The sequence below is a fragment of the Chiloscyllium punctatum genome, chromosome 14, assembly GCF_047496795.1.
Source record: "Chiloscyllium punctatum isolate Juve2018m chromosome 14, sChiPun1.3, whole genome shotgun sequence".
Lineage (NCBI taxonomy): Eukaryota > Metazoa > Chordata > Chondrichthyes > Orectolobiformes > Hemiscylliidae > Chiloscyllium > Chiloscyllium punctatum.
Window position 1 is genome coordinate 103,995,970 of NC_092752.1, and position 17,268 is coordinate 104,013,237.

Here is a 17,268-nt window from a genome sequence, read left to right on the forward strand (position 1 = left end):
CATAACACTCACTTTCCTGTACATGCACCCAGAGTCGTAGTCACTCACCTGCACAATTCCTCACCATCAAGATCACTTCTCTGTTTGCTCCCCAGCCTTTTCTCTCACTCATGCAAGTGTTGGCCTGCCATCATACTCTCTTTCTGGCACACACCCCAACCATCACGATTACTCCCTGTACACTCCCCCATCGTCATGCTCACTTCCCTGCACACACCCCCAGCGTTATGGTCATATTTGTGCACATTCGTCGACCATCACTCACTTCACCGCACACTCCCCAACACAATGCTCACTCCATTGCACAGTCCGCCTCCATCACCATCGCTCTGCTGCACACTCCCCGAGCAACTGCCTCATTTGCCCCAACATCAAGCTAACTTCCCCACAATCTCATCCATGTTCCACTCACTGCACTACACACTCACCCACTATCAAACTCACTCACCCACACTTTCCACACTGTCACGCTTACTACCCTGCACACTGACCCACAGTCATGCTCATTCCACCACACTCTCCCTCACCCTCACACTCTTACAACCCCACCGTAGCGCGCACTTGCCCACACGCCCCTACCATTGCACCCCCACACACACGCCCCTAACATTATGCTCACCGCGCCACACACACCCACAGCAACGTGCTCATTCTCGCACAAAATCCCCCACCTTCACACTCACTCCCCTGCAATCTCACGCAATGTCATTTTCATTTACCCCCACACTCCTGAACCGTGCACACTCTCCCACCCTCACGCTCACTCTCCCACACACTCCCACACAATGAAGTTCACTCTCCCACACACCGCCTCAATGTCACACTCCATTAACACCATACTCACCCACCGTCACAGTCACTCCCACTTTTGCGCCATTACACAAACGCCCCCACGCACTCTCCTACCATCACACTCCCTCCCCCCACGCACCACTTCCTTTGCATCCATTCCCCGGCATACTCCTCCACGATTGCACTCACACCACTACAGACTCACGCATCATCCCACTGACTCCTGCACACACACATCCACCCTCATACATTCTTGTCTGCACACTCCCCACCATCATGCACACTTCCCCACACGCTCACCCGACATCACACTCAGTCACCCGCACAGTCCACTTCCGTTCAGCTCACTCCCGCACTTCATGTCCAACCATCCTGCTCACTTCACCACACACTCCCCCACAGTCCCTCTCACTCCCCCCCACATACACCTCAATGTCATGCTCACACCTTTGCATGCTCTCTCACTGTTATTTTCATACTCCCCGCACACTGCCCCAGTGTTGCTTTCATTCCACCGCACATGCCACCATCACACTCACGTCTCCGTGCACACTGCCGCTATCATGCTCACTCCCCATCAGACACTACCCAGTCACTCTCACCTCCCTGCACACCCCTACCATCACACCTACTCCTCTGCATGGTCCCCATAATCAGTGTCCCAGATCCTTCCCCACAGTCGTGCTCACTCCCCAATCAGACACACTCCCCTGCACACTGCCCCACTGTTACGCTCACTCCCCTCCCACACACACGACTACAGAACGTTCATTACCATGTACACTTCCCAACCATCACACTCACTGACCTGCACACTACTCTGCGTTACGATCATTCCCCGAACATTCCACCACCATCACATTCCCTTTCCTTCACTCTCCCCCACCGTCACACTCACTCACCTACATACTTTACGCCCCCACACACATTTCCAACGTCACTCTCCCTCCCCATGTATACTCCCACCATGAGACTCCCGCAGTTGCACACTCTCCCACTGTCACTACCCTAAACATGCACTCACGTTCATGTTCACTCCTCACACACTTCCCACCCTGACGTTGACTCCCTGACACACTCCTCAACCGTCATGCCTACTTGCTGCACACTCCCTCACCATCACGCTCAGTACTCCGCCCACACCAACACTGTCAGAATTAATCCGTCACACAATCTCCCATAATCATACTCAGGCCCTCTTGCTTCCCGACTGTTATGCCCACTCCCCCGCGCACTCCCCCACCGTCAGTCTCACCCATATATTCCTCTCCATCATACGGACTTTCCCATCATCATGCCGACTCCCCACAAACTCCACCAACGTTTCACTCATTCCCCAATGCATTCTGCCACTGTCACACTCCCTTCCCAAACACTGTTCCATCATCACGCTCACTTGCCATGCACACCCCCACTGTCACACTTACTCACTAGCATATGCTCCCACCGTCACACTCCTGCACTGTCATGCTTACTCCCCGACACACTCCCCCATGGTCACACTCACTGCGTCACACTCCCGCGATGTTGCACTCACTCAGCATGTGTCTCCATCAACATCACACTCACTCCCCTGCTTACTCCAATATCATCATGTTCACTCCCTGCGCTCTGTCCCATGGTCACATATACTCCCGCAATCACTCCAACATTGCATTCACTCCAATGTTACTGCACACTCTCATTCACCACCCCACATATTTGCCCACTGTTATGCTCACAATCACCCACAATCACCTTCAATGCCTTGCACACGTCCCCACTTTCACACTCATTTCGACACGCTCCCGCACTGTACACTCACTCTCACGTACTCTCCCCCACCATCACTGTCTCTTCACTGCACATTCCCAAAACCATCACGCTCATTTCTATTTCCTCTCCCTCACTGTAATGTTCTCCTCGCACACACTTCTCCACCTTCACTTTCACTCCTCTACATATGCACCCACCATCATACTCACTCACCTGCACACTCCCCGACCATCACACTCACTCTCTTACATATTGACCCAAAATTTCGCTCAGTCCCTCGCGCTCTCTGCCAATGTCATGCATGGACCCATTCACTCCCCCACTGTCACACTTACTCTGCTACACTCTTCCCCGATGGACAGGCTCGCTCAAATGCACAAATATGCCAAGGTCACTTTCACTCCACCTGCACACCCACATCATCATGCTTGCTCTCCTACAAGCTCCCACACTGTCAAACTCACACCCTCACACACTCCACTACCATTGCAATTATTCCCCACATGTTTGCCCACCATCTAACTCACAGCCCCAAATCTCTCCACCATCATGTTCACACCCCCATACACTCCCCCATTATCATGCTCGCTCCACAACACACTGCCCCACCAACAAGCCTACTCCCCACACATATGCCCACCATTACCCTCACTCACTCACACACTCTCCACCATCATGAGCACTCCCCTGAATGCTCTCCACAGTCACATTCACTCCCCTACACAATTCGCCATGGTCCCATTTACTCCCCTGCATACGCTCCCAATATCACACTCATGACCAAGCATACGCCCCCATCGAATGCTCACTTCCCTACACACCGCCACAACGTAATGCTCAATACCCCGCACACTGTCCTACCATCACACACATTCCCCTGCACTCCTTCCCACTGTCCCACTCACTCTTCCATGCACAACCCCGCTGACACACTCATTCCTCAGATCTCTCTCCCACTGTCATACCATCTCGCCAGCAAACTTGCTTCCATCACACTCATTCCACAAACACTCCATCATCGTCACACTCACTCCCCTGCATACGACTGCACCATCATCGCCACTTCACTGCACACTCCCTCACCATCACACTCGCTCCCTCTACACTCTTCTTCACTGTCACCCTCTCTTCCCCGCACACGCCCAAACCATTATGTTCACACTCCTGCACACTCTCCCACTGTCAAGCTGACTCCCCCGCAAACTCTGTCACCGTCATGCTCACTCCCCGCACTCACCCACCCTCACCCCTCAACGTTACGCTCTCTCTCCTCCCACATGCCCACATTACAATGCTCACTCCCCCGCGCAGTTCCCCAACTAATGCTCAATTCTCGTTCACTTCATCACCATAACGCCTACCATGCTGCACACTCCCCAACATCACACTCACTCCCCCACACACTTCCTCATCATCACATTTACTTCCCCTACACTCTACTCCACTGTGACATGCTCTACCTTTCCCACGTCAACACCATTGCCCTTACTCGTATGCACATTTCCCCACCATCATGAACCATCATCGTCAATCTCACTTCCCCACACACTCCCCGGCCATCACTCTCCCTCCCCACACACTCATACCTCATCACGCTCTCTCCCCCACAAACGCCCACACTCTCATGTTCACTCCCCAGAATACTTCGCCACCATCGCACTCAGTCTCCGCACACTACCCCACGGTCCCACTCACTCTCCCCGCACAGTCTCCTACCATCATGTTCACTCCTTGTACACTCCAGCACCCACACACCTACACTACTGCACAGTCCACACCATCACGCTCATCCGTCTGGATTCTCCCTCTCCATTATGCTCACTCCCTACCCTAAGCATTGGTCATGTACCCATCCCTCGTTCATTCTCTCGAACTGGCCTTTGATCACATTCCCACTCAGATCAGTGAGCATCAACAATGGGTTCCACACAGTCTCCTCCTGTAAAGCAGCCTATTCTCCAAGACCCACCCTTTTGCCCCTGCCACAGCCGATGGTGCCTCCCCCATTATTACCTCCTTCTTACGACTAATGCTGTCACATTCACCGAGCAAAGACGTTTGTCCCAAGCTCCAGGTATTAAGTGAGCAACAGCCTGTCACACCTCATTCATCTTTCCTGCCCCAGCATCGGCCTGAATATCCACACCTCTCTTCCTTTCCCCACAGCAATGGAATGTAAAAAGAGGATTTGAGGAAAAGAGAATTGGAGAGTGGGAGTTTGGGAGATAATGAGTGCAGAACGCAGAGAGCTCAGGAGAGTGGGGAATGGAGGTAAAGTGAAATAGATTGTAAATGGAAGACGGAGTGAGAGACACAGAGGAACAGTGTGAGCATGGGAGGGAGAGGGAAAAAGGCAGAGAGATGAATTGTGCAGAAGTGCAGGTCCAAGTGGGGGGATGCAGAGGTGAAAGCAAGGACAGAGTGACTTAAACGCACCTGCTGAGTTCAGGCCCATTCCCTCCCCTTCCTGTGGACCAGAACTTGGGCTGAGTCTGTCTCTCTCCAGCCCAGCTTCTTCAAAGCAAAAGCAAACAACAATACCATTCACTCTGCTGCTTGGCGCTTTTTAATGAACATTACAAATGGAAGTGGTGGAGTACAGTCAGTGGGATGTTGCTGTTGCTCATTGGCCCCTACGTTGTGAGAAACATTCTCATTTGTCCCTGTAACACCACTTTGGGGTAATGTTGGACAGACAATAGCTACCCTCAGTTTGTTAACATCGAGACAGACTACTTCATCTCTGAAACTCTGAACTGATGTGAGGAAATCTTGGATGGACTGATTAACGACTGAATAGGGTTGAGTGATGAATTTAGGTAAATGGATATTTCAGCGCATTCTTCAGAAGCTTTCTGAACTTATTCTGTGTCACGGCATAAATCGCGGTGTTTGTGCAGCAACTGAGGAGCTGCAGCATGAAGCCCAATTCCCGCAGATAAGGATGGAGATATATAGGGGTATTCCCAATGTCTTGAAACCGGGCCCACATAGAATACAGCATAAATATTGACCACAGCAGGATGAAATTAGCTGAGATCAAAAACAGTAAAATGATAGATTTAATTCGATTTTTCATTTCTGGGTCGGACTGAGCATCCCCATTGTTGGCAGCTAGGAGTCTCCTGCGGGCTCTGCTGGTCACGATAATGTGCGTGGCGGTGAGACCATTGAGCAGCAGAATCAGGAGAAATGGGAGAGCCGGGGTTATAGTGTATTGGATGGACTGGATTGTGACCCAGACATGGGAGGACTGAACACCATCTTTTGCATAACAAACCCAGTGGCGGTTTATCATCACATACTGAGTTGTGAGCATAAAATACCAGGAAATGTTCTTTAAACAGCTCAGCACAGTCACTGCTCCCAGAACCACAGCCGCCGTTTTCTCACTGCAATATTTACTTTTCAGCTTCTGGCAACAAATGGCCACAAACCGATCAAAGGTGAAAGTGACGGTGAACCAGACAGAACAGTCAATGGATGCATAAACCAGGACGGCGTGGATATTACACATGGGGATGGACGTGTAAAAGTAAAACAACTCTTCATAAACAACGGGAATCCTTCTCAGTATCAGTTCGAAAGTAATGACCAGTAGATCTGCCGCTGCCATGGCCACCAGGTAACGTCTCACACATGGAGACAATCCACAATCTTTCTCACGCAGGACGTAGATTGTCAGTGCGTTCACTGTGAGGAAGGAAAACAAGCAGATTATCCATCAGACTGGACGCAAATTTCCTCATCTAACTGAGGACCCAGTGAGATTATCGAATGTGTCACTGTACATAGGGATGTATTACTGAAAGAATTGGAGCTGCAATAACAAATGGGAAATTCTGAATTACTGACAAAAATGTCACAAGCCACAAGAAACCCTCCCTCCCCAAACACACAGAGACACGTCCATAAGGACAGATGGTTCCTGAAACATTCCCACACACTTGATCACTCGAGAGCATGCACAGGTCACTTCTTTCCAGATCCTAATACGGAGGGTGAAAAATTTGCTGTTCCGAAGGATTCATTCCCAGTTCCTTGAAGAGAAACGGAGTTTCGAAATTTCTGGTTTTTCGTCTAAGTTGTGGTCGATCCTGTGTCGTAAAGGAATGTAAACGCAGGGAAAACGTACTCAACACTTTCACTGCCTGAGGGACTTCGGAGCAATCTCTTTTTCCCTGGAAAGGGATCCTTTCCCTTGGCATCTGACCATTTGTGCAATTCATTAACGTCCGACCATTCACAAATAGTCTCCGGGATAGAATATTCAGGGACTGTCCGTTATAAAATATTGGGTACAGAATATTCAGGGAAATCTTCCACAGCTGCTTTGGCACCATTCCCCATATTTTCCTCCACTACATTGGCGACTGTATTGGAGTTATCTTGTGCTCACACGAGGAGGTTGAACAGCTCATCACCTTCACAAATATAATCTAGTCAACCTCAATTTCACCTGGACCATTTTGGGCACCAAATCCCTTCTGACACCTCGTCATCTCCATTTCTGGCGACCAATTAACAATGGACATTTCCTACAATCGCAGTGACCTACGTAGATACTACACCTCCTTCTACCCTGCCTCTTGTACAAACGCGATTCCTTATTCACAATTGCTTGATCTCCGTCCTACCTGCTCCTCGGAGGACCAATTACACCGCATACAAAACCCAGCCGCCTTCTTCACAGATTACAATTTACCTTCTCACATGTTTGATAATGCCGTCCAGCGCATCTCGTCCACTTCCTGTACATGCGCCATCCAACCCCAGTGCTCCCAACGCAACAAGGACAGAAACCCTTCATCTTCCACCCCACCAACTTCTGCATACATCGAATCATACTTTGCCATTTATGCCACCTACAAACGGACCCCACAACTTGGAATATAGTTCCCTCCTTACCCTGATCAGAGGCCATTCCCTTCGCAACTTCCTCATCAGATTGACACCCTCCACCATCCCTCATCCCACACCCAACACTTTCCCGGCCATCACAAGACCTGCAAAATATGTGCCCAAACCTCCTACCTCATATCCATCTACAGTCACAAAGGATCCTTTCGCATCTGACAGAAATTTATCTGTACCTATGCCAATGTTACCTACAATATCCTTTGCACCCAATTTGGTCACCTTTATATCGGGGATACTGAATGCCATCTTGCAGATCATTTCAGACTACATCTCTGGGGCACCCGCAGCAATCACCACCACCGCCCCATGTTGAACACTTCAACTCCGCCTCCCACTCCGTCAATGACATGCAGGACCTGGCCTCTTCATCTACAAACAATAACCAGCCGAAACCTTGAGGAAGACGCCTCATATTCCGCCGTGGGACATTGCAACTGAACAGGGTCAATGTAGATTTCATTATTTTCCGCATTTCCTCTCCCCCTACGTTATCACAATCCGAAGGCTCCACCTCCCCACCACATCCTTGACCTTTCCTTCATATTTCCCTTTTTCTGGTCCGCTCTCCTCTCTGACCTATCACTTTCTACCCCCCCCCCCTCCACCTGTCTATCACATTCTCAGCTACCTTGCCCTCAGGCCAACCCCTTTCCATTTGTTTCTCAGCCACCCAGCCCAGAAGGCTCATTCCTGAGGAAAGGCTGATGTTCGAAAAGTTGATTCCCCTTCTCCTCGGATGCTGTTTTTCGAGCATTACATTCCCAGTTAGAAATCAGTCTGACACCATCTTACTCAAAGATTCAGGCCTGATGGTTAATGTTTCATGAAGCACTGTCGCCATCCCTGGGTATATCTTTACCCATCGGCAGGACAGACCCAAAAGTAATGGGGGTTCCCTGGAGTACATTTAAGGAAGGGGTTACCCTGCAATTCACCAATATTGATTTCAGGACCCGGGAAATCTCATGCTAACAGGTCAAAGATGGTCAAGGAAATCGCCTGAGGATGGATATATCCTGCCCCCCTCCACCCAACCTCTCTGTGGTAACTCAGTTCCCCTTGACTTTGAAAACAAATCAAAGGAAGCACTACGGGTGAGAAGGACATAGAACATACTCTGGGTCTGGGACTTCATGGCCATCACCAATTGTGTCTCCACAGGTCCACCACTGACTGAGCAGGAAGAGACATCAGATACACAAAAACCAGACTGGGGCAAGTGATGGGGGAATCAATAAGAAGGAAACATTCTCACCAAACTCCTTTTTCCGGATGGATCAGTCCTTAACAGTATCTGTTGGAGCAGCCAGCACACAGTTCTGGAGGGGGGAATGCCTCAGCCGCCTCATATTGAAGGTCCTGCCCATACTGTTATGTGGCATTCCCTCCTGTGAAGTAGGACATACTTCGAAAGGACCAAGTAAATGGAAACTGGTCCTCCATGAGGCATCATGGGCTATCAGCAGCTGCAGCATCAATGGCGTTCCCTCCATCATAAAATCAGAAGTGGACTGTTCAGCCATGGTTCCAAAATGTTCAGTAATATTCATAACTACACCTATGCTGAAGCAGGCTATTCAGCCCATCAAGTGTTTTAAACAGGAACAGAATGAGGCTATTCAGCTATTCGAGCTTTTCAGCTTTTGAAGCTGATCTTTTAATATCTCATTCCTGGTCCATTGGAAATTGCAGGGAACATTCATCCTTTCAAAACAGCCACACAGGAATATGGGAAGACTGGTTATTGAGCCGGGAGAAGGTATAAGTTAGGGATAAATGTGTCTTTATCAGTTCAACACAAATTAACGACTGCAGTGACACGGTGACCAGTACTGGGATCTCAACGATTTGCAAGGTTTTAGAGAAATGCAACAGATGTATTCTAACTTAGATCGTCAGAAAATTAATTTATCAAGAAGAGGTAGAGAATCTCTAATTGGATAAGCAATGGACAGCGGCTTGGCAGATGGAATGTAACATGGGTATATGAAAACTATGATATTTATCAGCAAGAATAACAGGCTGTATGTTAAATAAATGTAGAGGGATAACAGGACTTATAGACACAGTGTGTCCTGCTGCATTCAGTCTGACCTTTTCAGACATGGGAAGTGTTGCTCCATCTCTCTGATGGTCTGCTCCCTAATGTTCCCAGTGGCCCCACAGCTCTCCTTACACACAGAATATTTTGTAGTGGTTGGTTGGCGGTGTGGAGTAGTGAGAGGTACTGTGTTTTAAGCCGTGTTCCAAGGGGATGGCCTTTATTCTGATGGCTATCATTTCTGGCTACGTAGATACCTGAAGACAATAGGAATAGCTGACTGCTTCTGAATGAAGAAGCTGTGGTTACTGCCAGGACAGTGGGTATTCACCAAAATGATGTCCTGTACATAATCACGCTGCAACATTAATGGAGTGAGAGACGGAGGGTCCTATCACAAAATGAGAATTAAAGGCATTACAGATCAGCTGAAATTGATAGGTCCAATACATTTTCAATCCATAACAGAGAAGCATTAAATCAGAGGAGATATCTCACCAGCACACAATACTGTGTCGACCAAGATCTGCTCAGTCCAGCCCAGCAATCTGCCGAGTGCAGAAAACTGTGCAGACCACAGCAGTGCATTACTCTAAACTAGACATCTGTCCAGCACAGGGAGTTGAGCAGACCACAGAATTGCTTCGATCTTTAAGCTCGGACTAGATGTATGTTCATCACTGGGAGCTATGAAAAACACAGCAGTGCATTGATTTTTAAACACAGTCTAAATATCAGTCTAGTACACCGAGCTATGCAGAGCACAAATCTACAAATCCTGATTAGATGTCTTGCCAGCACCGGGAACTATGCAGACCGCAGCAGTGCATTGATCTACGAAGCCGAAATGAAAATCAGTCCAGAACGCGGACCTATGCAGAACACAGCAGTGCATTGACCTATAAACCCAGAATAGATATCTGTCCACGGTGTGCTGCTGGGAACGCACATCAGGCCAGGCAGCATGCAAAGAGCAAGAGAATCAGAGTTTCGGGCATAAGGCCTGATCAGATTCCTGATGAAGGGATTATGCCAGAAACTTTGATTCTCCTTCTCCTTGGTTATTGACTGGTCTGCTGTACATTCCCAGAAGCACACTCACGACTCTGTTTTCAAGCATCTGAGTCCTCACTTTCTGATTGGTCTCTGTCTAGCACTGGGAGCTAGGGAGACCGCAACACTGCAGTGATCTATAAACCTAAAAAAGATATCTATCCAGCATGGGGAGATACGCAGACCACCGCAGTAAATTTGATCTATAGACCTGTACAATTTATCTGTTCAGCACCAGAATCTATGCAGACCATAGCAGTGCATTTACCGACACACGTGGACTCGATATCTGTACAACACGGGGAATTATGCAGACCACAGCTGTTAAATTGCATTGAGGTCACCCTGAGTGAAGTAATTTAGGAGAGGTTGAGTTTAATTTTAGTTCACTTTCTCCAACTTTAAATTTTTTTTGGAAATACACTTCAAAAGTATAGTGAGAATAGATTGTAAAGTCGTGAAACAACCCCAATGACAGCATATGGACCACCAAAGGGCATGTCTGTCTCTTTCTGTTATTATCTCAAGGACAACGTTGCAAGGAATGGTAGAAAACTGCTCTGAGTCTTCAAAGGTATTCTTTGAAGAAGGAAACAGCGTGGAATGTCGTAAAGATGGTGGCAGGGTTCAGAATGTTCCAGTTTGAACACCTATGCTCCGCCGACACTTTGATTCTTTCTTATTTATTCTATATTCTGGAGAGTATTTTGTTGCCAAACTATTATATTTTTAACGTGACTCCTTTGGGAAAGGAGGGAGTGAGTCCCAGATCAGAGGATCGTGAGGGGAATCAAGGCTTCAAGGGTTAAAGAACAGTTCTGCTTGGAGACATGTCCAAGAGCGGTTTGGATACTGGGCCCCAGACAGTTTGGAGACTGTTTCTGGTGCAGTCTATAGACTGGGCCAAGTGTGGCCTGGCGAATTGGCCCGGTGTCGCATGGACATTAGGCCCGATGCAGTTTGGAGACTGGTCCCGGAATGATCTGCAGTCTGGCCCAGTGTGTCCCAGAGACTGGGTCTGCTGCGGCCTTGTCACTTGGACACAGTGTGCTTTGGACACTGGCCCTGGTATAGTCTGGAGCCTGGGCCCCGTACGGCCTTGAGACTGAGCCTGGTGCGGTCTGCCGACTGAACCTGGTGTGATCTACAGTCTCGAGACTAGATATTGTATAATGTTGCTAGTGATATTTGGTCCAATGGAAGATAGTAGTGGGAAGTGTTAGTTGAATCTGAGGACATGGGGAAGCACTTCGTTATTATTTTTCGTCAGTATTCTCATTGGAAAATGGCAATGTCATTCAGAATACGGAGATACAGGCTACAAGATTAGATGGGAATGTTGGAAGATCTGAATATAGGTATTAACCCTGGGCCAGCTGGATTTATTCTCGGGTTCTCTGGAAAGCCAGGGAGGCATTACAGAGTCTTTGACTTAAAAATATCTGTCATCATTGCCGACAGGAGTAGTGCCAGAAGACTGGAGGATATCAAAAGTTTTTCTCTTGCTTAAGAAGGGGTATCGGGACAACCCTGGTAACTAAAGGGCAGTGCGCCTTATATCAGTTGTGAGTAAGACGTGGGAAAATTTTGTGAGAGATAAGATTTGTAATTATCTGAAAAGGAATAATTTGATTAGAGATAGTCAACATAGTTTTGTGAAACGTAGATCGTGCCTCACCAACCTTTGGGTTCTTCGATAAGGTGAGAAAACAGGTGGGTGAAGGTAAAGTGGTTGATGTGGTGTACAAGGACTTCAGTAAAACATTTGATAAGATTCCACACGATAGAGTATTGCACAAAATACGGAGTTTTAGGATTCAAGGTGATTCAGCGGTTTAGATCAGATATTGGCTATCCGAAAGAAGACAGAGGGTGGTGGTTCGTGGAAAATACTCATCCGGGAGGTGAGTGACTCGTGATGTGCTACAAGGACCTGTTTTGGGACCACTGCGGCTTGTCATTTTATAAATGATCTGGATGTGGACGAGGATGGATTGGTTAGTACATTTGAGGGCGACACGATGGGAGGCAAAGTCGTGGATCGTTCTGATGAATACATAAGATGCAGCACTAGACTGAGAAGTGGCAATTGGAGTTTAATGCAGGCAAGTTTGAGGTAGTTCAATTCGGAAGAAATGACAATAATGCAGATTATTGAGCTAATGGTAAAAGTCTTGGAATTTTAGATGAACAGAGAGATCTCGTTGTCCAGGTGCATACATACCTGAAAGTTGCCACTCAGGTTTATAGGGTCGTTAAGAAGGCATATGTTGTGTTGACGTTTATTTGTAGGGGGAACTGAGTTTCGGAGCCAACAGGGCAAGGATCAACTGAGCAAGACACTGGTAAGGCCGCGCCTGGATTATTGCCTGCAGTTCTGTTCAGTGCATTATATGAACGATGTGGAAGCTTTGGGCAGGTTCCAGATGAGATTTATGAGAATGTTGCCTGTCATGGAAGGAAGGTCTTACGAGGAAAGGGTGAATGAGGACTTACACTGTATCTGTTGGAGAGAAGAATGTTTAGAGGTGACTTCACCGAGACGTACAAGATCATCAGAAGGTTGGATAGAATGGACAGTGAGAGCCTTTTATCCTCAGATGGTGAAGGCAAACACGAGGAGGCAAAGCTTTAAATTGAGGGGTGATAGACATAGGATTGATATCAGGTGTAGTTTCTTCACTCAGAGTGCAATAGGGGCCAGGAATGACCTGCATGAAACAGTAGTAGAGTCGCCGACATTAAGCGCATTTAAATGGGCCACAGATAGACATATCGATAATAATGGAACGGTGTAGGTTAAACGTGAATCAGATTATTTTCACCGTTTGGTGGCATTGAGTGCCGAAGGGCCTTTTCTCTGCTGTAACTTTCTATGTTCTATGAGTGTCAGCCCGGTGCAGCCTGGAGACTAGACATGTTGCAGTCTGGATACTGGGCCTGGTGCAGTCTGGAGACTGGGCCCAGTGCTGTCTGGATACTTGTTGCTGGCACAGACTGGATTGTAATTCGAGTCAGTTCTTTCTTTCATTTTTATTCTTCTGCTGGACTTTCCTTTATTATTCTTTCAAGTTTGTACCAAATACCTAAGAATCTACATCTAGATTTCTTGTACCTATAATGGCGCGTAAGTGAAGTCATTGCAAACATTCCACTGCAATCATTAAACTGCACGTGACAATGAAGCCAATTCAATTCAAATGTGAGAGAGTCACTGTCTTTGATGCTCCTTCCAAACACCCCTGCTGCTTGTGCAGTGACATGGGGCTTCCGGAGAGAATTTTATGACTTTATTTTAAACACAAGAGGGAGAGACAGACAGCGAGAGAGTGAGGGGAGGGGGGGACATTTTGGTTCCCATTTCAATGGATTTACTCCCAAAGAACAGAGACCCAAATGCTCAGAGATGCTGAAGCACGCACGCGTGCACACACACACAATCACACACACACACACACCGTATTCGCGTAGACACATGGAGATATTTAGCCCTTCATGCGTGCCTTGACATTCCATGGCTGATCTGAACATGGCCGCACCTTTATCTCCACGCGTGAGAATGAGGGCATTTTGGACCGGTGAACATAATTCTATTAGTTTGATAATAGTCCTGAAAAAGGATATACCTCCTCCACAAGATTATGTTACAATTTGTGCAAGAGTAATTGTGAAGGAATTGGACAAAAAATTTCAAAAGATGATTGGAGGAAGCTGTTGAAGGTGAAAGGATTTCAGGGAAGTGGGAGTCATTCAAAAGTGAGATAGTGAGACTTCAGGAATTACATGTTCCCGTCAGTGTGAAGGGAAATGCGAACAGGAGTAGGGCGCAGGACATGTCAGGGGATATTGAGGCTTTGGACAAGGGAAAAAGAAGGCTTACGTCAGGTACAGGCACATGCTATCAAAGGAATCCCTTGCTTATATGGAGTATAGGAGAACACTTACCAGGGAAATCAGGAGGGCAGAATGGGTGCATGAGGTAGCTTTGGCTGATGAGGTGAAGGAGATTTGAAAGAGATTCGACAAAAGAGAAACTGGAGAGACATTAGGGCCCCATAAAAATCAATCAGCCATCTAATGTTTGGCTCCACAGGAGAGCAGATGAATGAGGTTTATTAGGTCTATTGTCACATGCACTCTCGTGAGGACAGTGAAAAGTTTACAAGTCGCCACATGTGACACAATCTTAGATACAAAGCTTCCTGTCCCTCCCCCCTCCCTCCCACACCCCCCCCCTCCTCCAAGATACAAAATCTTGGTAGAAATCAGAAAAATAAAGAATATAAAATTAAGTGTAAAACATTACGGCATTTCCTGCAGTAGTGGAAAAACACAGAAAATCAGTACATTGTTCAACAACAGAGTCCATAAGCGTCTGGCCATGCTGAATTCACACTTTACATCAGGACTCGACCTCCCCCACTCCGCTGCCTTATCGCCTGTTTCTGCTCGAAGGGTGAGGTCCCACGCAAAAACTTCATGTCGGTATTTACTCGAAAGGAAAATGCGGAAGAGAGGAAAGTCACAAAAATAAAAATAAGTGATCTTTGAAACGAGACCACATTACAGTAGCGGAAGAGCTGACGGTCTTAAAATGCATAACCATAGGTTAAAAACCCGGGACATGTTCAAATGTATCCCGGAATCACTGCAGGAAGCTGGGGAGGGAACTGTGCTCACACGGGCTGAGATGTTTGTATCATTCCTTCGAATTCTGGTGAAGGGTTACTGGATCGTTAATTCCGACTTCTCTGCACAGATGTTGCCAGACCTGTTGAACTTTCCCATAACCTTCTGTCTTTCTTACTGATTTACAGAATCTGCAGTCCTTTCAATTTTTTTTTATTTGTATCATTGATAGCCACGGGTGAGTACTTGAAGGCATCTAATGTGGCAACATTATTTTTAAAAAGGCTGCCAGGAACTGCAGACCAGTGACTCTGACGTCAGATGTGGCTAAATGTGTATAGGAGCTTCTTAGAGACAGGATTTACATGCATTGGGAAAAACAAGGACTGATTAGAGATAGTCAGCATGGCTTTTTGTGGTCTCAAACATAACTTACATAGGTGACCAAGAAGATAGATGAAGGGCAATCAGCATACATTGTCTAAGTGGACCTTAGCAAGCCCTAACATTTGGGAGAGCTAGCCAATTTGATACAGCAATGTCTTAACAGTCGGAGGCAGAAGGTGCTGGGAGAGATTTGTTGTTTCTACTGCTCGCGGGTGACCAGTGGTGTGGTCACAAGGAGCAGGATGCTTCTTTTCATTGTTTTTGTAAATGATTTGGATGGGAATGTAGGAACCTTGGAACGTAATTTTGACGATGAAACCCCCCAAAATTATTTGTTATAGTGGGTAGTGAAAAAGCTTCCGGAAAAGAACAATGGTTCAGTGGTTCGTATTGTTGCCTCAATGCACCAAAATCGCAGGTTCGATGCCAGCCTCGGGCAACTTTCTGTGTGGATTTCACGCATTCTCCCCGTGTCTGCCTGGCTTTCTTACGGGTGCTCTGGTTTCCACCCACAATCCAAAGATGTGCAGGTCAGATGAAATAGCCATGCCAAATTGCCCATAAGTTAGGAGCATTAATCAGAGGGAAATGGATTGGGTTGGGTTAACTTCGGAGGGTCGGTGTGGACTTGTTGGGCAGAAGGTCCTGTTTCCACACCATAGGTAACCTAATCTTGATCTACTGGGCCAATGGCCTGAGGAATGGCAGATGGAGCTTCTTTCTGTTAAATGTGAAAACTTTGCATTTTCAAAGTTTGTGAGAAGATTTGTAGCTCGGGTGCTCGTTGTTGTGGTACTTTTCGCCGAGCTGGGAATTTGTTTTGCAGACATTTCGTCCCCTGTCAATGGGCTTCCTCAGTGCTTGGGCACCTCCTGTGAAGCGCTTCTGTGTTGTTTCCTTGGCACTTAAAGTGATTTGTCCCTGCCGCTTCCAGTTGTCAGTTCTAGCTGTCCGCTGCAGTGGCTGGTATATTGGATCCAGGTCGATGTGTTTGTTGATAGAATCTGTGGATGAGTGCCATGCCTCAAGGAATTCCCTGGCTGTTCTCTGTTTGGCTTGTCCTATAAAAGTAGTCCGATAAAACTACTATTATAGGACAAGCCAAACAGAGAACAGCCAGGGAATTCCGAGAGGCATGGCACTCATCCACAGATTCTATCAACGAACACATTGACCTGGATCCAATATACCGGCCACTGCAGCGGACAGCTAGAACCGACAACCGGAAGCGGCAGAGACAAATCACTTTAAGTCCCGAGGAAACATCACAGAAGCGCTTCACAGGAGGTACCCAAGCACTGAGGAAGCCCATCGACAGGGGGCGAAACGTCTGCTAAACAAATTCCCAGCTCGGCGAACAGAACGACAACAATGTTGCATTTTGTTCGACAAACCAACGCAGGATTTACACAGTTAACGGTTGGGCCCTGGGCAGTGTTTTCCAACAGAGAAACCCAGGTTGCCGGCACATCGTTCTTTGAAAGTGGAGTCGCAGGTAGACAGGGTAGGGAAGAGTTTATTATACATGCTTACCTTCAACTGACACATCATTGAGTATAGGAATTGGGACATCATGTTGTGACTATGCAAGAGAATGGTTAGGACACATTTGGTGTACTGAGTACAATTCTTGTCGCCCTTCAATGGGAAGGTTGTTATAAACTGGAAAGGAGAAAAATATTTTAAATGAT